A 22,022-nucleotide genomic window follows, 5' to 3' on the forward strand; every position below is an offset into this window, starting at 1 on the left:
GAGATGCTCTATCATATGACAAAAGCATTTGTTCAACTATGTTCATAGCAGTACTATTTGTAATAGCCAGAACCTGGAAACAACCTAGATGCCCTTCAATGGAAGAATGGATGAAGAAAGTATGGAATATATACACGCTAGAGTACTACGCGGCGGAAAAAACAATGACTTCTCGAATTTTGCATGCAAATGGATGGACATAGAAACCACTATCCTGAGTGAGGTATCCTAGACCCAAAAAGATGAACATAGGATGTACTCGCTCATAATTGTTTTCTAGCCATAAATAAGGGCCACGGAGTCTACAATAGGTGAACCTAAAGAAGCTAAGTAAGAAGGTGAACCCAAGGAAAAACATATAGTTATCCTCTTGGCTAAGGGAAGTAGACCAAATTGCTGGAGAGAAAATTGGGATCTTGGGGGTGGGGTGGGATGGGGGTAAGGGGAGATGGGGAGAGGAAAGTTAGAAGGGAAGAAGGGGGCCTTGAGGAAACAGGAGAATTGGGATAAAGGAAAGGTGGATAGGAGAGCACGGAACCACAATTCTTAGGTAAGGGAGTCACTTTAGGGTGGGCAAGAGACTTGACCCTAGAGGGGCTCCCAAGTGCCCAAGATGAGGTTCCCAGTTAGTCCCTTGGGCAGCTGAGGATTGGGAACCTGAAATGACCCTATCCTAGAGCAATACTGATGAATATCTTGCATATCATCATATAACCTTCATCTGGTGATGGATAGAGATAGAGACAGAGACCCACACAGGAGCACTGGCCTGAACTCCCAAGGTCCCAATGAGGAGCAGAAGGAGGGAGAACATGAGCAAAGAAGTCGGGACCACGAGGCGTGCACCCACTCACTGAGACAGTGGAGCTGATCTATTGGGAGCTCACCAAGGCCAGCTGGTCTGTGACCGAAAAAGCATGGGATAAAACCGGACTCTCTGAACATGGTGAACAATGAGGGCTGATGAGATGCCAAGGACAATGGCACGGGGTTTTGATCCTACTTAATGTGCTGGCTTTGTGGGATCCTAGCCAGTTTGGATGTTCACCTTCCTAGATATGGACGGAGGGGGGAGGACCTAGGACTTACCACAGGGCAGGGAATCCGGACTGCTCTGTGGACTGGAGAGGGAGGGGGAGAGGAGTGGGGGGAGGGGTAGAAGGGTGGGAGGAGGGGGAGAAGGTTGGGAGGAGGGGGAGGGAAATGGGAGGCTGGGAAGTGGTGGAAACTTGATTTTTGTTTTTGTTTTTTTTTCTTCTTTTTTCAATAAAAAAAGACAAAAAAAGGATTGGAGGGGGTAGAGTGGGAGGGTGTGTGGAGGTAGTGGGAGGAGAGGAGGGAGTGGGAATTTAGATTGGTATTTTAAAAAGTAATAATAATAATGATGATGGAAAAATAATGTTTGACACTCTGATAAATCCTTAACGGGAACAGATAGCCCAAATGATCCAACATTTCAGAGCACCTCTGTTGCAGTTTCCTCTGAGTTCTATATCTAGAACAGCTTCAAGACTGCTGACTGAGACGATCCTTTTATATATAGATATTATATTACAAAGAACATATCTGAGGTTTATCTTGTTATATTTCCTCTTACTACATGTTAGTCATATATAATATATGGTATTAGAGTTGGCTAGTGCAATCATTAATCTTATAAATGCCCTCCACACGTCTGATAATGCACTTATCAAGTATATCTGTTTCAAGTTCCTGTAATCTATTAACCTATAACTCATTAGATTATAAAGCTGGCCATGGTCAGGTATTAAAGTCATTAAGCAAGGCAGGTGTTTATTATTTTTTTGAGTAATTAATAATCTTCCCTATAATTTACTTATGACTGATGGTTAACAGTTAATATTTGGTATGTGCAATGTAGTTAGAATGAACAGTTATTTTTCTGTATCTTTACTAATCTACATCTCATAGTTTGAAAGCTTTTTATCATTCAGCAGTTTTTATGAATGACAGGTGTCACATCCATGACTTGCTTTCTGACTCATGTGAGTAGTGATTTGCCACCCAGTCCTTCCATTATATGGAGTTGGTGTATTTATTGATTAGTCAGGTGAGTAGTTTGTGTCAGGCATATTGCTCTGTTCCTTATTCCATGTGAATTGGTTTCTGTTATGTGTGGCATCCTAACTGAGAAGTGCTTTACTTGATCCTGAATGCTATCTAGTATGATCCAAATAAAACATATGACAGTTGAATGCTGAGAGAAAGAAGATGGAGTCATGAGACACCATGTAGCTGCCAGAGGGGAAAGATGTGAAGTGCCAGCTGAAACCTTACTGATAGGCCATGAGCCTCGTGGTAAAATATAAAATAATAGAATGGGTTAATTTAGTATGTAAGAGCTTGCTAGGAATTTTATATAGTGATTGGCCAAGCAGTGATTTAATTAATACAGTTTCTGTGTGATTATTTCAGGAGTCTTGGTGGCCAGGAAAAGAACAAGCAGCCTCCTACATCATGACAGTTTATTTTTTTTTTAATTTTAAATTTATTTATTAAAGATTTCTGTCTCTTCCCAGCCACCCTCCCCCTCCCCTAATTAAGTCCCCCACCCTCAGCCCGAAAAGCAATCAGGGTTCCCTGTCCTGTGGGAAGTCCAGGGAACCCCCCACCTCCATCCAGGTCTAGTAAGTTGAGCATCCAAACTGCCTAGGCTCCCACAAAGCCAGTACGTGCAGTAGGATCAGAAACCCATTGCCATTGTTCTTGAGTTCTCAGTAGTCCTCATTGTCCGTTATGTTCAGAGAGTCCGGTTTTGTCCCAGGCTTTTCCCGACCCAGGCCAGCTGGTCTTGGTGAGTTCCCAGTAGAACATCCCCATTGTCTCAGTGTGTGGGTGCACCCCTCATGGTCCTGAGTTCGTTGCTCGTGCTCTCTCTCCTTCTGCTCCTGCTTTGGACCTTGAGAATTCAGTCCTGTGCTCCAATGTGGGTCTCTGTCTCTGTCTCCATTCATCGCTTGCTGAAGGTTAATATTCAGGAGGATGCCTATATGTTTTTCTTTGGGTTCTCCTTATTTAGCTTCTCTAGGATCACTAATTATAGGCTCAATGTCCTTGGTTTATGGCTAGAAACCAAATATGAGTGAGTACATCCCATGATCATGACAGTTTAAAATATATATACCATATATATAATATATGGTATTGGAGTTGGCTAGTGCAATCATCAATAAAACTTTTAAGTATTCTAGTGTATTTCTTAGTAACATTTTCTTTCCTTTTTGGTTTTCCTCTTCCCTAATCTTTTAATTCATTCCTCTCCTCACAGAGTCCAATTTCTAATTTTCTCTTTCTCTGTATGTCTCTGCCTCCTGAAACATGTGTGTGTATGTGTGTGTGTGTGTATGTGTGTGTGTGTAAAACAATTAAAGTTGCCATTCCATGTTTGTCTTGTTTTTCTTGATATATCTTTCTCTAATTACATCCATTTTCCATTTTCTTTCAAATAACATAATTTCACTCATCTTTAAGTAGGGTTGAATAAAAGATTAGTGTGTATATTCTGAACTTTTCTTTCCCTATCCATTTGTTGCTGAGCATCTAGAGTGGTTTCAGTATTGGCTCTTGTAGATAGTACTGTGATAAAAATTGCTCTGCAAGTATCTTTGTAACATATTGACTTAAATTTCTTGAAATATATACCAAGGAGTTTTTATAGCTGGGTCATATTACAATACCATTATTTTGAGGAAGGTCCATAGTTCCTTCCATTGTAGTTGGGCTAATTTACATTCCCATCAAAAAGTGTATATGGTCTCCTTGTTGCTTTGTATGTTCACCAGAATTTATTATTATTTGTTTTTTGATAATTGCCATTCAGAAAAGGGTGGGATGGGACATCACTACAATCTTGCTTGTATTTCTAGAAGTCTAAAAGAATAAACATGCTTTTTTTAATTTGGCTATTTGTATTTGTTCAATGGAGATTATATGTTCAAGTAATTTGCCTATTTAGTGATTACATCATTTACTATTTTGGTGTTTAATTTTCTTATTTCTTTATGTAGTATAGATATTAATTCTTCATCAAATATAAAAAATATGAAAATTCTTTCATATTCTGAAAGCTATTTTTTTATTCTATTAATTCTTTCCGTCACTGTATATATCTTTTATTACCATGCAATCCCAATTCTTGACTCTTGGTCTTACTACTAACAGTTATCGTAGTCCTTGACAGGATGTTCATGTCTATGCCTATATCTTGGAGTGTTTCGGCTATTTTTCTCCAGTAGTTTCAACCTATTGGGTCTTATATTAAAGTTTTTGATCCATTTGAATGAATCTTTTACAGAGTGAAATCTATGGTTGTATATCATTCTTCTATATATGGGTCTCACAGTTGTCAAAAGTTACAAGTCTGTAGCCTCATGCATTTATTTCTGAGGCCTCTATTACATCCTATTTAAGTATCTATGTGCTTGTGCCATGTTGATTTTGTTATTGTGGCTTTATAATCTCCAATCAGGTACTAAAGTGCTTCCAGCATTACTCATTCTGCTTAGATTTCTTTGGAAATTTTATGTCTTTTAAATCTTTCTGTATGAATTATTGTTTATTCAAAAGTATGATTTAGATGTATGTGTAGTTTCTGTATTGTTTTCTTGCTATCAATATCCAGTTTCATTACATCATAACCTGGTAAGACACACATACACACGGAGTTTCACTGAATGACTAAGAAAGAGCCACAAATTCAGAGAGGCAGTCCTGAAGACAAAACTGAAACAGATACAAGAAAAAAAGTTCTCAAAAGGGGACCAGGCAAGGAAGTTTTCCATCGGTGCAAAATTCTCAAAGGCAAACCCAGTTGGCAGACAGTTTCAAAGATCAGTTTGAAGTGATATGAATGTCACAGGCAAGAAACAGTGCCTTTAAGTTGGAGCCTGGTGACAGAGTAAGAGGCCCTTCACTGTGGCAGTTTGCCTGGACAAAACTCAGAATGGGTAACTGGATAACAGTTTGGTATGCGTTCTGCATTTTAGTCTCAGGGTGGTCCTTTAATAGTCTCAGAGTCCCAGGTAAAAAGATTCCATCTGTTTACTGAGAAACTCATGTATCATGTTTTTTATATGATTTTGTATATTCACAGGTATCATTAATTATAAACGCAAGTCAATTATTTATCAATTTATGCTTTCTGGTGTGCTGACCGATGGTGATTGTAAACAAATTCCTGTGTAAACATTGTGTAAAGTCGTCCTTGTCTGGTACTTAAGACTCCAAATTAAATAACTTAGTTGCTTCAAACTGTTGCTTTATAAAATGCAGTCATTCAAAGTTAGGCACACCTAAAATCTGTACACATCATAGACCAGTGTGAGGCCCAGGGCAGACCCAGTATTTCCCTCATTATGTCCCTTCTCAGGACTAGAAAGTAAATGACATATTTTCAAATAGACTAGACTTCAGTCACCAGAGAAGAGTCCTATTCTTGGAATCCATCAAGGCAGAACTGTGTAGGAAGACTTGGTGCCTTCTCCTCCCTGTCTACCCTGTAGGTAGAGGGAGTGCCAACCTACCTGCCTTTGAAGTCCCTCTCAGGAAGACTTCAGCCTAGGGCATGGCTTATGCAGTTTCCAAAGTTCCATCTTGGGAATTTGAAGAATATGAGGCCATTTGTGAGAGGGCTACACTCAGACCCAGAGAAGGAAGAGTCATAATAATGAAGGGAGAATGCTGAGGGAGGACTGAAACCCCCACTTGTCAGTTCTAAGAGGCCAGGTCTGTGTTTGTAGGCTTCAGCTTGTGATGTCCCTCAGTTTCTTTTACACAGAGGTAGTAGAAACAGAGTAAGCACTTTGGTCTCAGTTACATACCCTCAGATCACATAATAGAAGAGTCCCATGAATCAGGAATTATCATCGTATGCATGTCCCGACTGCCAAGTAAACCCCCTTATATAACAGATAATTCCAAGACATCAGTGTTCAGACAGTATGGGCCCTGGATTCTCCTGCTTTGCCAGTTGGCGTTATCATGAAACTCTTTCTCATGTCCTTCTACATGCTTCCCAGAGGACAGGCATTATACTAGACCTGTGAGGCTCTAGGGCTCACCAACATAGACAAAAACAGTTTTGTCCTAGGCATCAGGATTGAATTCTTCAGCTGCAGTCACATACACTGTCTATTCAATCACTGACAGATAGTCCTGCTCACACTCTTTGCTTCTTGCCACCACCAATAAAAGTCAACATGCCTTGCTAGCAAAGGTTTCTGCTCCTCAACCTCGAGCAAGACTTATGGAAACTAACTAGACCACAACACTTGGTGACTGTACAGGTCCCCACAGTTAACAAGGAAGAGGAAGAACATGATGGGAAGAGAGAGGAGGAAGAGAGCTATAATGATAAGATCTTGTTGTCATCTGTCTCTTAAAATTTTGTTATAGTGGTCATCTGAATAAGAACGGCCCCCATAGGCTCATATATATGGATGCTTAGTCATCAGGGAGTGGCACTACTTGGAAAGGATTAGGCAGTGTCACCTTGTTGGAGTAGGCGTGGTCTTGTTGGAGGAAGTGTGCTTCTAGGGATGGGCCTTGGGGTTTCAAAAGCCCAAAGTAGGCCTGTATCTTTCTTTTCCTGCTGCCTATGGATCCAGGTATAGAACTCTGAACTTCTTCTCCAGTTCCACGTCTACTTCCACACTGCTATGCTTCTTGCTGTGGTGGTAATACACTAAACTTCTGAAACTATAAGCCAGCCCCTTTTAAATGCTTTCTTTCATAAGATTTTTCATGGTGTTTCTTCACAATAGATACTGCCTAAACCTGTTACCTTCTTTCTACCTTCCTCTTCCTCCTCTTTTGTGATTCTGGGTGCTCAGAACTCTTGCTAACTCTCCTGTTCATGGTGTAACTTAGACAAATAATATCCATGAATCAAAAAGGAGTAAGCACAAGCATCATGGAATCTTCAGTAGATGATGAATCTTTGCTCCTATCCCAAGAATACTAGATGAAAGGATTCCTGAGTTGGTGTTTCTCTTGATTATCACATAGCCTGTGAGGAAGCCCATCATGAGAGCAGAAGTACTCAAAGCTGTCACAGAAGAGTATGAGAATCAATTCCCTGTTATCTTCTTGGGTGCCTCTAAGTGTTTAGAGATGACTTTTAGTATTGATGAAAAGAAAAAGGTATCAGCAAACAACTCACTGGCCCTTAGTTATGAAGACATACTGATTGGTGACCAAAGATTGCCTAAAAATGCTTTCCTGAAGTGTATGCTGGATTTGATGGCATGCAAGGGACCATGCCTCTGAAAAAGCATCTAAAAATTCCTGTGGATAGTAAAAGCATATGAAGGGGAGAGCACTTCATCTATAGGGAGCCTAGCAAGCTCCTAATCAGATATTTTTAAGCATAATTCTTTATTGGTTCTTTGGGAATTACACATCATGCACCTCAATCCCATTCATTGCTGAGTCCTTCCATATTCACCCTCCACCCTTATAACTCCCCCAAAGAAAATTAAAAAAAAAAACATGTTGTCAAGCTTTCTGGGCAAACACCCTGCTACTCTATCAATCACAGCCTTCTCTCACATCTGTCACAGCTGTCTCCAGTTCTACTGTTTTTGCACCACTTCACTCCTCTGTCTTTCCCACCTCTGAATCACATATTCAGTTGCTGTAGTGGCACTGGGAGCTCCTGTGCATCATGCTAGAGACCCTTTTGTCCAAACACCTTTACTTACAAAATGTTCATTTCAATGAGTTGTTGGTCAGGTTCAAGGCATCTGACGTCTGGCACACCAATGATACTGGACCCTCACCAAGTCTCTTGGATATCCTGCTGTTACCAAAGTCATGGAGATCCTGTGTCTTTGGTTCTGTAGGACCAGCTCGTACAGGTGCTCTTGCAGGTCATAGATGGTGTAAATGTTGGGGTGGGCCAACTCAAGGATCTGGAATTGGGCCTGAGTGGTAGCTGAGTTGGTCAACCTGGGCCAGCTTTCCCTCCCTCACGCCACTGGGGCTAACTCTCCCACCATCATGTGTATCAAGGGATAGGGTCAGCCATCAGAGGTGGGATCATCTTTCCTGTACCCACATAAATGTTGGTGCTGCAGGTCAGCAAGGCATGGGACGAGCTCTCCTCAACAAGGTGGCCAGTGAGGGGAGAGGCCAGCTCTCTCGTGGTCATATAGAGGTGGGCTGGGTCAGCATGGTACTTGAACATCAACATGGCTTCAGGTAGCAGCCCAGATTGCTGCTATCCACGTGGACTTTGATGGTAAATTACCTTTGGTGGTAACATGGGCTTCCAAAATCAACACAGACCCAGGACATCAACACAGATCCCAGTTGCTCCCAGTTGCAGTAAGACCATGGACCCAGACATGGGCCCTGAATATAGCACAAATGTCACCATGGCCTCAGGTGGCAGCACAGAACACTCAAATCACCCTTAGACATCATCATTGCTTTGGGTGGCATCCTATACCACAAAGATCCACATGACATGTAGTGGTAGCACAGGCCACAGATCCCTGCTGTGGTAGGGTCACGGACCTGGACATGGCTCTTGGTGGCAGTCTGGGCCCAGATAACTCCCTCAGTGGCAAGGCAATCCAGGCCTGGACATCACCATGGCTTCAGGTGGCTGCACAAGCACCTCATACCAGCCTGTTCCTCATCGCTATTGTTACTTCAGTTTCCCCTCTCTCCACAGCTGGAACTGCTCTTCTTCTCTCTCTCTCGGTCTTCTCTCCACTCTACCTTTTCCTGGCACATATTTGTTCATCATAATGGAGTCACGGGGCTGGGGTGAGTGCTTGGGTGTCTCTCGGCAGCCCCGGGCTGCAGGGCCAGGGGAAGAGGGGGCTTTTTCAGAGCTTTTGTTGAGCAGAATTCCTTGAAGTTGGGGTGGTGGAGGTGGGTCAGTGGGCGAAGTGCCTGCTGTTGAGGAGTGAGAATCTGAGTTTGGACTGTCAACAGCTGGATAACATCTGGGCTTAGGGAGGCATGCCTGTAACTTCCCCCGAGGAACTGGAGACAGATGAATCCTAAGAACTCATCAATATCCAGTCAGGTTGAAACTGAGTTCTATGTTCAGTGAGAGACCTTATATCAGAAAATTGAGAGACGAATAGGAAGATGTCGGACATCAACTTCTGACCTTCACACGTGCATACACAGGCCAGCACAGCTGCATACATGTGTATATGCATATATACATATACACCTTTACCTCTGCCCACACACATGCAGGTTACTTAGAGACGTAACGATGCCTAACAGTCATCCTCAGTACTCGGCGTGACTTTGGGGTTCAAGAGCCCAGGCTGAAACTACTGAAATAAACGTTCTAGAATTCTTGGCAAAGGTCAATGCAATTAGCTCTTCTTTTTTCTTATTCTGGTATGAGGAGGGTTTGAGAAGTGAGAAGAAAGGGCCTGGCATAATGAGTTCCACAGGTAGGAGGGCAGTCGTATTAATTTCAGAGTGTGTGTCAGCTGCTTCTGTCAAAAATAAAAACATCTCTGTACTCTGAATCAGGTTTCCAAAACCCATGTAAGAGAGAGTAAGATTAGTCAGGGTAGATAACTATGTAGGACAATTTTCTGGTCCTGTGCTTAATAGTGATTGGTGGTTTGATCTTTGTCTTTTGGGGAGATTTCCATACCCTAGTTCTTGCAATAGAAGGTAGATATATACTAGAGCTTTATAAATTGTAGCTGGGGGGGTGGAGAGATGGCTCAGTGGTTAAGAGCATTGCCTGCTATTGCAGAGGTCCTGAGTTCAATTCCCAGCAACCACATGGTGGCTCACAACCATCTGTAATGAGTTCTGGTGCCCTCTTCTGGCCTGCACATATACACACAGACAGAATATTGTATACATAATAAATAAATATTTAAAAAAATAAATAAATTGTGGCTGATGTTGGCAATACATTGATTGCTGTTTATAAAGTTTTCAGACTATATGGAGGAAAATATCCCATAGTTAATGTTGGAGTTCTTTAAACCCCTTTTGGCTAGTCTGTTATGTTAAATGCCCATATTTTCCAGGATCATTAAAGAAAACAACAAAATATTAATAAATCTTACTTAATATGCTCACTGATTCACCAAATGTGGGCTATTTTCTCTTTGGAAAACGCTATGACACTGGGGTGGGTACATGGAAAAGGAAGACACGTCCTTGCTGAGACAATGGAAGGGAGTGGTGAGGTGTGTGTCAAGACACAAAGAACAAGTGGAAAGAAGGAACAAATGAGGAGGGGTTCTAGTTATCAGAAGTTGTGTGAGAAGCTCCCAGAGCCAATGCATTTTGAGGCCTTAGAAACCCGTAAAACTTCGGGGTTAAATTTTACATTAAGCCATGAAAAGTGTCATGGGGGTGAACTTTCCATTCAGCCATAAAAGGTATCACTGGTCACAATTTTGATATTAGAGGAAAGAGAAAAGTCATAAATGAAAATTGCTCTTAGAAGTTCCCTTGAGATTCTGGCAAAACCAGGGAGGAATCCCTAGCTCCTTCCTTTGTGGAGTGTGAGCTTGAGCCTTGTCCTGGCCCACCTGGACCCAGTGCATGCTCTGGATTTTCCACTCAGAAGAGCGCAGATCCTTTGGGTTGCTGCCTAAACCTTCCAATGCATCATTCTTTTCCCTGCCCTGTGAGTCAGAGCCTTCTCTCTTACAATTCATTGGTAGGTGTTCTTGACTGCCATCTGTTCAAATTCAAGCAAGGTCAAGAAACTAATGATAGTGAAGTTACTGTGCACAGTATACACAGAGAATGAACAGAAAGAGAAGAGAAGAGCTAATTTACTCATCACTAGGATAATTTTCAATTTTATCATCTAAGCATAACAGACTTAGCCCCAAAATAATACATCATCTATGAGGGAAAATGTTATAGTTGTTATTTGAAAAGCATAGCTTGTTTTTGTTTCTTTAGTGTGTGCTCTGTGTGTGTAAGCACACACACGCACACATATGTGCATATTTTCGGATTCAGTGTTTTATTTCTCATTGAGCTGCATCTTCTGGCATACTCTGGATAAGAGCAACAAAATTAAGAGGAGTGGATGGCAGGATTTGGGTCACATTAATGATATTCAAACTAACTTCCATTCATGTCCAATATCTTTGGGCATGGTACCAGGTGTTTACTGTCAATGCATTCTCACTCGGCCTCCAGTTTGTCTCCTGCTTCTAAGAGAACAATCAAAGATTTCTAGTCCTTGGGAATTAGTCTAGAATCACATAGCTGAAACATTTCAAGACTGGACAAGTGTTTATCTAGCATACATATTGTTCCCTTCCTCCCATCTGAAGTCAGGCTTTTGTTTCTGACATTATTTCTGACTATTAGAAAATATCTCAGCTGACAAAAGGACACTGTCCAATACTCAAAGCAGAAATGTGCTTAGGACAATGTGTGATTTGTTTTTACTTACTGCTTGGGTACTCTTGCTCTTATAACGAGGAATTTTCATCCCTGGCTATGTTCTCGTTGTGGCATCTCAGTCTTGTCCCAGCATTTTCCTGCATCATCATGCCCTCCCCTGCTGTTAGTCCTCATACATTCTCATCCAACTCAATAACCCGCCTTTCTTACAAGCTAATCACTATAGTTGCCTTCAAAGGCAACTTTTTATATCTCATAAAAAGGCCCAGATTCATCTAACCTTACATAACATAACATAACATGCCTCCTTCTGAATCTCCTGTGTTGGTTTAATGATGGTATCATGTATATAATTCATGGCAAAATGCAAACCTTAACCCTCAGTACAATAAAAGGAAGAGGTATGGTCCCTTGGATTATGGTTCGGTCGTGCAAGTCAAGCACTCATGAATAAGTTTAGCACTCTTATAAAAAGTGTGGACTTTGAAGAGTGAGATCATTTTTTTCTTTTATCCCTTCTGCCATGCAATGAAGCATCAAGCCTTCTGACTGGGAGATGCCCCCACAGAATGCTGCCTTAGAAGCAGACAGCAACTTTCATCAGATATCTATATACTTGACACTTAATCTTGAATTTATTGGCCCCAGAGGTGTGTTTTTATTTTTTTTTCATTTATTTTACATTTATTTCCCTTCCCCCTCTCCTCCCGCTCCTGCTTCCCACTTAACTTCCTCCAATCCACTCCTCCCCCATCTCTGATCAGGCCTTTCATGGACTTCTCCTAGAGGTGTTTTATCACTTGCACATTCAGAAAAATACTCCTCACCAATAAGTGTTAGATTTAGGCAATGATATCAAGACGAATGGACTTCCTGTGGGTGGGTTTTATAAATCCAATATGCCGACAGAACTCTTCTCCTTTACAAGAAGAGACCTACAGACTTGTTCAAATGGTTATGAGCCAGTGTAGGGCAACATCTCTTCCTTAGCCTCTCATCTAGTAATGGAAGCAGAGGAAAAACTTCTTATGTATGTAACACTGTATGTAAACTCAATCCAGAGACCAGGAATAGTTGCTGCTATTCAGCCCTGAATCCAGAGTTCAGTATAGCCTGGAGAAGGGTCTAGGAGGAGAGAAGGTGGGAATCTGCTAATCAATCTGGTTGTAATACAGGATACTGTGCATGAATAGACTTGGAAAATGTTTGAATCAGTACCAGTCAGATATTTCAAGGCTATGTAAGGAGGCAGATCTAAGAAATGGTCAAGTGGAGGGCTGAACTCTCAAAGTCCAGATGAAGCGTGGGAGGAGTAAGAATATGAACAAACAGGTCAAGACCATGATGGGGACACCCACTGAAACAGTTTACCTGAGCTAATGGGAGCCCACCACCTCTAGCTGGACAAAGAAGGAACCAATATGGATTCCGACTAGATCCTCTGAATGTGGGTGACAGTTGTATGGTTGAGGCAGACTGCAGGAACACTGGCAGTGGCACCAAGGTCTATCTCTATTGGCTTTTTGGGAACCAAGCCTCTTTGGATGGATACCTTGCTCAGTGGCATTGCAGACACCACTTCCTGTCTCAGTGTATCATTGGTGCTCTAGTGGTGAAATGCACTGTGGCTGATGTGCAGGAACCAAGAGCTGTCTTGATTCCTACAGGAGGGTGTATGTTTCTCCTCCTTCATGTGATTCATCCTTAAAAGCTGGGGCTGTGTAATTGAGTAGCATGAGTGATAGATGCTGCAGATGGGACAGGCAGGAAATCCAATAAGAAGTAAAAGAAGTAAGTTGTCCAAGAAGGGGAACTGAAGTGAAAATGTCCTGGATCTAATTTAGTAACACTGAAGAAATGACTCGGTTGAACATGCCTTGAAAATATGTTTCAGATAGTATCTTTAGCTTTTACTTTCTTCCTTGAATTCTGAGACCACAAGACTCTGGAGGATAGCTGTCCTAGGGCTCTTATTATTGGCTTTCACTGCCACCATATATTATTGGGAGTAGAAGAGGGCTCCAAGGTACAGGCATTTTCAAGATAAGTGGGAAATGAGTGGGAATGTGTAGTAGGAGGCCACTTGTTTGTTCCCGGCTGCTCAGCAATGAAATAATCACACAGAAACCATATTATTTACAATACTCTTTGGCCGATAGCTTAAGTGTATTTCTGGCTAACTCATATCTTAAATTAACTCAGCTCCATTAATCTGTGTATCACCACGAGGATGTGACTTACCAGTTAAAATTCTGGAGTCTGTCTTTGGTGAGGCTACATGGCTTTTCCTGACTCTGCCTTATTTCTCTCACCATTCAGTTTAGTTTTCCCTGCCTAGCTAAGTTCTGCCTTGCTATAGGCCAAAGCAGCTTCTTTATTCATTAACCAGTAAAAACAACACATAGACAGAATGACCTTCTACACCAGGAATGGACTAGTTAGTCATTGTGTCAGCAGAAATCTACGTGTTTCAAGGCAGAAAGTACGAGAAGGCATCCTGTTGAAAATATCTCCAGGTTTAGAAGTGTGGTTTAGGACTGAGGATGACACACCCATATTGACATCCTGTAGTACTTTCCCATAGAAATTCTGAAGTTATTTGACCAATGGTGGCAGTTTTGATTCACTCCCTAAAGTTAGAAAACTTGCATGGTGTTGATATGTTCAGTATTTTGGACCTGTAAATGTGACCCTCTGAAACTTTGCTTGGTTCATTCATCTGGCAAACATTTATTGAATGCATATTGGTTGAGAAAATTAATTTAACCTGCAGATTAGGTTGTTCTGCATCAACAGAGGTCATTTTGATAATAAAGATCTAGGGGAAAAGAAAATACATATGCATATAACAGTCTTTCTTCTGAAAGCATGGCAGTTTTCAAACACAGCCACATGAAGCCTAATAAATCCAGGGAACAATGGAGAGTGAGAAAATACACAGAGAAATCTTCTTCCTTTCCTCGTTCCTTCCCCATCTCTCTCAATACATATTTACATGTTTGTGCGTGTGTATGTGTATTTGTGGATGGACCCTAATGTGTGGATTGTTAACATTCAATAAGCCTCTGTTCCTGTAAATGCTAACACCCAGATATCTAGCAGCCCTGCAATAACTACAGTTCCTTTTAGCAAACAAAATCGTTGCAAATAATATTTTATCCAAGTACCTAGAGGCCAGGATTCCCTCATGTATCCTAGGTAATTGTTGGGCAGTGATTGTCCAAATTTTGTGTGAGGGACTCATCATTTAAAATGAAGTTTCCCATAGAAATCCAGTTAATGAACATGAGAAAGCCAAAGCAAGTCTATCATATTATTGTGAGAATAATACAATTAGAGTTCTGCTCACTCTCTAAAGTTTCTTCTTGCTTGGGTCCAGTAGGTTCTGACATTCACTGAAAAACTCCAGGCTTCCTATAAGTACAACTAAGGAATCAGAAAGAACCTGTGAATCAGAAAGACCCTTTATCAGACCCAGACTTTATCACAATCTTCCATGTGCAGTTCATTTTACCCAATATTTAGAATTCCAATTTTGTTGTCAGAATTTCTGGTACTGTCAGCATCCTGTGGCACATCAATCTCTGTATCTCCAGCACTCAATTTTTTCCAACTCCTTTGCCCTAAAAGCTAGTCATACATACATACACCCTAACCCCCAGATACTCATCTGTGTCATTCGCAACAACCTCACTGAATTCCTTCTGATGCATCATCTTCCCTTAAGATTTTACACGAACTCCTCTTATCCTCTCCCCACTTTCTATCTGACCTTTCAGTTCTTGTACAGGTCAAAGGTCCCTGCTATTTCTTTTGCCGAGCAATAAAGACATCTCTCTGACTTCCACAGTAAGTTTTCTTATTTTTAACTTACTGTCAGGTCATATTCTACCTCTATTAACAAGAGTAGAAAGCTATAGTAATATTTTATTTATGTTTTGATGAATAAAGCTTGCCTGAATATTAGAAGGGCAAAGCTAAGCCCCTGGAGGTCAAACAGTGGTGGCACACACCTTTCATCCCAGAATTTGGGAGACAGAGGCAGATGGATCCCTGCGACTTCAAGGCCACGCTGGCTACAAAAGATCAGTGCTGGAACAATTCCAGGTGGTGGTAGATGACACCTCTAATCCCAGCACTAGGAAGTCATGCCTTTCATTCCAGCCCTAGAGGGAATACAGAATGTAAGGAGAAAGAAGCTTGTGCTACTTAGTCTGCGTTCACCAGCCATGGTAGAGGTAAGATTTCTCAAGTAGCTTGGCTGCTTTGCTTTTCTTGTTTTCAAGTTGAACCACAATATCTGACTCTGGGTTTTTATTATTCATCCTACAGAGAACATAGATCATTTTACTTCAATCTGATAGCCTACCTCTTTCACATGCTTCCTATTCACCTGGATTGATGTTCAAATTGCCTAATCTCAACTCAAATCTCTTAATATATGTGTCTTAACTCCTTTCCAGAACATAAGGCAAATTTATTCTTACAAGCATTCCATATGGGGAGCTGAGAAAACTAATTTGGGTTTTATGGCACATACTCTAATAACCATGTTCTCCAAACTTAAATGATATTTTTATTTAAAATCTATTTCATTTATTCATTGAGAATTTTGTACATCTATACAATGTGTTTGGATCATATACACCTTTCACTAGCCATTCTTATACCACCAACCCTGCCTCCCAACTTTATGTTCTGTTTTTATTTTTACCCAGGGAGTCCACTTAGTACTACCTGTATATGCACGGGTGTGGCAACGTCCAGTGGAGCATGAGCAGCCTAGTTTTAGATTCCCCAGCATGTATAAGATTATCTGTTCACTGCGGTGAAAAGGCCTTGCTTATAAAAATGTAAACATCTCATCTTACTCATTGGAGCACACTCTAGTCAGAAACAAACAAACAACAAAACTAGACAAGCATACTCCTGTGTGTGTGTGTGTGTGTGTGTGTGTGTGTCTTTCACTCTCTCTCCTCTATGGCCTTTGATATGTGGTCATTATCTATTTTATGCCCACACATGTTATATTTCCCTCTGTATAGTGGTGATATTTCTATTTTTAACTACAAATTATCTCTTAAAGGCATGTATTTAACAAAGTAAACATATGTTTTATTTATTTCATAGTTGCAGTTTCTCTTGTTCTCTGTCACTTTTGTGAAGTATACATATTTCTACCTGGTGCCATATTCCTTTTATCTGAACAATTTCTTGAACACTTATTATATCACAAAGTTGTTTTGGTGAACTCTTTTGTGTATTCTTGTTTGTATTCTATCTGAAACATATACATGTTTCATTCCTTTTCAATAATGTTTTTTCGTGTGGTTTAGAAACATTGGTTGCCATTTTACCTTTAAATATTTTAAAGATGCTATCCTATTCTCCTTTGTTTTCATTATTTTTGATTTGAAAGCTTTCATTGTATTTATCATTCTCTAGTTTATCCTTTCTTTATAGTATCTAGTTTTTCTTCTTAAAAGGAAATATTTAGCTTTTATAAAGATGTTCTCTTAGCACAGTTTTATATGATATGTATATAAATAGTTTGGTTCATGTTTGTTGTTTCTGAAATTGTTGACTGTCCTTAAAATAATTTTTATACTACCCTCTTCTCCCTCAAATAATAACTCGCACCACACATCCATTTAATTCTTGGAGCATCTCTCCAATTCTCAAATGACATTCTAAAATTCTGGAGAAGCTGTTTATCTCACTGTTCCCAACCTCTGTCATAATCCCCCTCTCCCCTTTCTCCTCCCTCTTTCCCCTTTCTTCTTCTCTCCCATCTCGTCCATTTGGTCATTTGTATTGAGCCAGAGTCTTACTCTGTAGCTCATGTTAACCTCAGATTCTTGACTATCCTTCTGCCTTAGCCTCTCCACTGCTGGGATTACAGGTGTGTGAGCCACTTCCCATGGCAAGACCATCCCTTGGTATGACTTTCATGACACATAGTATTGCTGCATTTGGAGGGATTAAATCCTCATCCATTATCCTTAAGTAGGGAGAAGCAACTATAGGGCCTCACATGTAGAAAGTAGAGTTTAGAATCCAGAAAAAGGAATATATGTCCAAATAACTCATGTCCATGAAGGTGCATTGTAGTGATGAGGCGAGCAGGCCTGCTTTTTGTCCTGCCCAGCTCCAGCACGGCTAGCTTAGCCACAGAAATAATAACACACAAACTGTATTTATTTAAACACTGCCTGGCCCATTAGTTCTAGCTTCTTATTGGCTAACTCTCACATCTTGATTAACCCATTTCTAATTATCTGTGTACCACCACGAAGTGGTGGCTTACCAGGAAAGATCCTAACCTGTGTCAGTCTTAGGTTGGAGAATCATGGTGTCTGCCTGACTCTGCTTCTTTCTCCCAGCATTCTGTTCTGTCTACTCTACCTATCTAAGCTGCTGTCCTATCAAAGGCCAAGGCAGTCTCTTTATTTGACCAATGAAAGTAACACATACACAGAAAACCCACCTACGTCAGTGCATGAAACTTATCTCAAGTGGCAATGAGATTCCTTAATAAAAGCCAGATTACTGTAACTTGGTGTGGGCTATTTATACACTGTGTGAAGATGTATTGCTGTGATTGCTGTAATAGACAGCTGAATGGCCAATAGCTACAGAGGAGGGATAGGCAAGACTTCCAGGCCGAGCGAGAACTCTGGAAATACAAAAGGCAGAGTTGCTAGCCAGACACAGAGAGGAAACAGGAGGAGCAAGATGGAAGAGAGGTAACCAAGACACGTGGTAGAACACAGACTAATATAAATTTGTTCATTTATGTTTTAAGAGCTAGTTGGGGACAAACCTACGTTAAGGCTAAACATTCATAGTTAATAATAAGCCTCCTTGTTATTATTTTTATACTGGCAGTACAAAGATAGTCTGACAAGAAGCTTGCTATACTAACTCTGTACTCTAACTGCTAGAAACCAAATCTTTAAGTTTTGGCGAGGAATGGTGGAATAATGTGTTATATGTCACATCAAATTGGTACAATTTTCATTTATCATTTCTTCAAAATAAATTTTCAGTTTCTCCTTGAGTCTTTTTCTTGAGGTCTCCAACTGAATATGATTTGGTTTCAAGTTGCCCCATAGATTATTACAACTCTATCATTTTTAGTTTTTTAATAATTTGACCATTTTTCTTATTTAATTTGAAAAGCACACACTCCTGTATCTTCAAGTTCATTTATGATTTTATTGTGCCTTCCATGTCTGTATTCAACATGTTTGACTTCTTTTTAATTTACATATGAAATAGTTATAGTAACTGTTTCAAAAACTTGGCTTATTAACTTTATTATTTAGGTCAGTTTTAATCAATTGATTTTTCGTCCTCAGTATAAGTCTTAATTTCATGCTTCTTAACATGCCTGATAATTTTTGAGTGGTTGTCACATATTGAATTGTGAATTTACCTTGTTAGGTTCTAGATATTTGTAATTCTATAAATAAATATCCTTGACCTTTATGCTGGGACATAGTTAAGCTATTTGGAAACAGTATGATTTTTTGGGTATTGCTTTGAATTTTTTGGGGGGAAAGCAGTGCTTAGTGTTGGCTAATATTGCCTCATTACTAAAGCAGAACTGCTCAGAACACTCTACCTCCTGCCTCATAAATCATGAGGATGTTTACTATGACTCATAGGAAAAAGTATGCCTAGCTTCGTGTGGGCTCTGGAGTTCCTATGGAACTCTTTACTTCTAATATTCCATGCTACAGATTCCAGCTTACATATGCCCGTCTGTACTCCCAAATCTATATACTCAATTCAAGGAGATTGTGTCTAGCCATGCATTATAGCCTGCATTATTTCCCGGGTAATAAGCAGCAGCGATTAAAGGCTTCATGTTATTTGCTTTCTATTTCTGTAAAACCACTGCCTTCCATGTCCTAATGTCCAATAAATAGAAAGTTGTTGTTCAACAGAATTCATACAGATTTTTTCTTATGGTAGAGTAGAAATTCAGTTCCTATTGTTGTGCTGTGACACAGAATAGAAGTTCTATAACCCAAAATATAAGATCAAAGTTGCCTAGGCAAGACAAATGTCCCCAAATTTCAATCTTATTCAAGTTAGAATCAAGACTAAAGGACTGCAGGACATACATTTATGTTTATATAGAATACTTCAGTACACCTGAGAGTACTGAGCAAAATTCCAAAAAATAATTTCTTCTTGTTAGTTAATATATAAGAAATTTCCTTGTTTCTTTCTTTATAGTTTGGAATTTTTCTATCATTTATGAAACACATATGCCTTGTATTGTTTTTATAATTAGAAAATGTTCATCCCAATCCTCCCCCTTTCCCAAGCTCCCCCCCATTCTCCCCCTATCCCCCCTCTCTCCCCATCTCCCCTTACCCCCATCCCACCCCACCCCCAAGATCTCAATTTTCTCCCCGGCAATTTTGTCTACTTCCCATAGCCAAGAGGACAACTATATGCTTTTCCTTTGGTTCACTTTCTTACTTAGCTTCTTTGGGATCACCAAGTGTAGACTCCGTGACCCTTGTTTATGGCTAGAAACCAATTATGAGTGAGTACATCCCATGTTCATCTTTTTGGGTCTGGGATACCTCACTCAGGATAGTGTTTTCTATTCCCATCCATTTGCATGCAAAATTCGAGAAGTCATTGTTTTTTACCGCAGCATAGTACTCTAATGTGTAGATATTCCACACTTTCTTCATCCATTCTTCCATTGAAGGGCATCTAGGTTGTTTCCAGGTTCTGGCTATTACAAATAATACTGCTATGAACATAGTTGAACAAATGCTCTTGTCATGACCTGAAATGACCCTATCCTAGAGCAATACTGACGAATATCTTGCATATCATCATAGAACCTTCATCTGGTGATGGATGGAGACAGAGACAGAGACCCACACTGGAGCACTGGACTGAGCTCCCAAGGTCCCGATGAGGAGCAGAAGGAGGGAGAACATGAGCAAAGAAGTCGGGACCACGAGGGGAGCACCCACCCACTGAGACAGTGGAGCTGATCTATTGGGAGCTCACCAAGGCCAGCTGGACTGTGACTGAAAAAGCATGGGATAAAACTGGACTCTCTGAGCATGGCCAACAATGAGGGCTGATGAGAAGCCAAGGACAATGGCACGGGGTTTTGAACCTAAGTAATGTGCTGGCTTTGTGGGAGCCTAGCCAGTTTGGATGTTCACCTTCCTAGAAATGCACGGAGGGGGGAGGACCTAGGACTTACCACAGGGCAGGGAAATCTGACTGCTCTTTGGGCTGGAGAGGGAGGGGGAGAGGAGTGGGGGGAGGGGGAGAAGGGTGGGAGGAGGGGGATGGAAATGGGAGGCTGGGAGGAGGAGGATATAAAAAAAGAAAAAAATATTATAATTAGAAAATGTTACAAATACTTAAAAATATGCTTTGGATTACCAAAAATAAACACATGTTCTCTAGATTGTTTGTTTACACTTCTGACCAACCTTTTGCTGGATTCTACCCAGCTTTTGGCTAGCCTCCTGCTTGTTTAACTACTAAGAAAAAGATGCAATCCAATTAGTAAGCCATGATTAGTCATCCATCTTCCCCCACAGCTTCAAATGCAATGCCGCACAGAGAAGAAACTGCCTGTTTTTTAATGCCCTCAATTAAAAATAATTGTCAAGTTCCATTTCAAAATGGATATTATGTTTACTCCTTGACTGTACTCTCAAAGACATGGTTGCATCTTTTTATTTATTTGAAGGACAATATAGAGTCCATACTGAAAAAAGGATTTAAAGGCTCACTTTTGTAATTACATATGTTGCTATACATGTTTTGTAAAATCTCATAACACATAAGTTACATTACAAATATATTTTTATCATTGAGTGATACCATTAATTCCAAATTGTGCTAAAAATATATTTATTACTCCTTAATTTTCTATAAACAATATAACATTTACATAATGTTACATTGGCATTTTCTTTCATAAACTATCAGTCAACCCATATTTTCTTTTTGATAACTTGAATATTTTATTTTAATTTTTCAGTTATCATACAAATTAATATGTCTCAATGTGACATTTTTCATCCATATATATTCTATTACTTTGTTCTTACTCATTCTCTGTTGTCTCTTCTCCACATCTTTGTAGTTCAATTCCTTACATTAAACGAGCATTCTTTCTGCTTTCAGGTTGCTGTATTCCATTGTCCTCTCTAACATCTTTATATTGTTCTTCACCTCTCATTGCTATCCCTTTCTACTTTGATAACTTCCATACACTCATGCATACATAAATCTAGCTTTATTGCATAAGAGTAAGCATGGTTTCTTAAGTTGATGCATTATTATTGTTCACAAGGAAATATAAAAAGGCTGTGAGTCATATCACTTTATTAGTGCTTTTCAGCCGCACATATTTGTGCCACACACTTATTTTCTACACTTAGTGCTGCACAATTTTAATGTTTTCATTCAAACATTGTACTGATGAAGCTACAAATGGTCACTTAAATGATTCCCTATGATTTAACATGCTTCCACCACAGCATGATTTATTCCTTTATTCTTCCTTTTAGAAGAAACAGACAATCTATTGATCCAGGTGAACATTTTGTCTTTCTTCTTTGGATAAGGCCTCTTTT

The sequence above is a fragment of the Microtus oregoni genome, unplaced genomic scaffold (assembly GCF_018167655.1).
Source record: "Microtus oregoni isolate MIOR12 unplaced genomic scaffold, Mior012 000063F_ref0000156, whole genome shotgun sequence".
Classification (NCBI taxonomy): Eukaryota; Metazoa; Chordata; class Mammalia; order Rodentia; family Cricetidae; genus Microtus; species Microtus oregoni.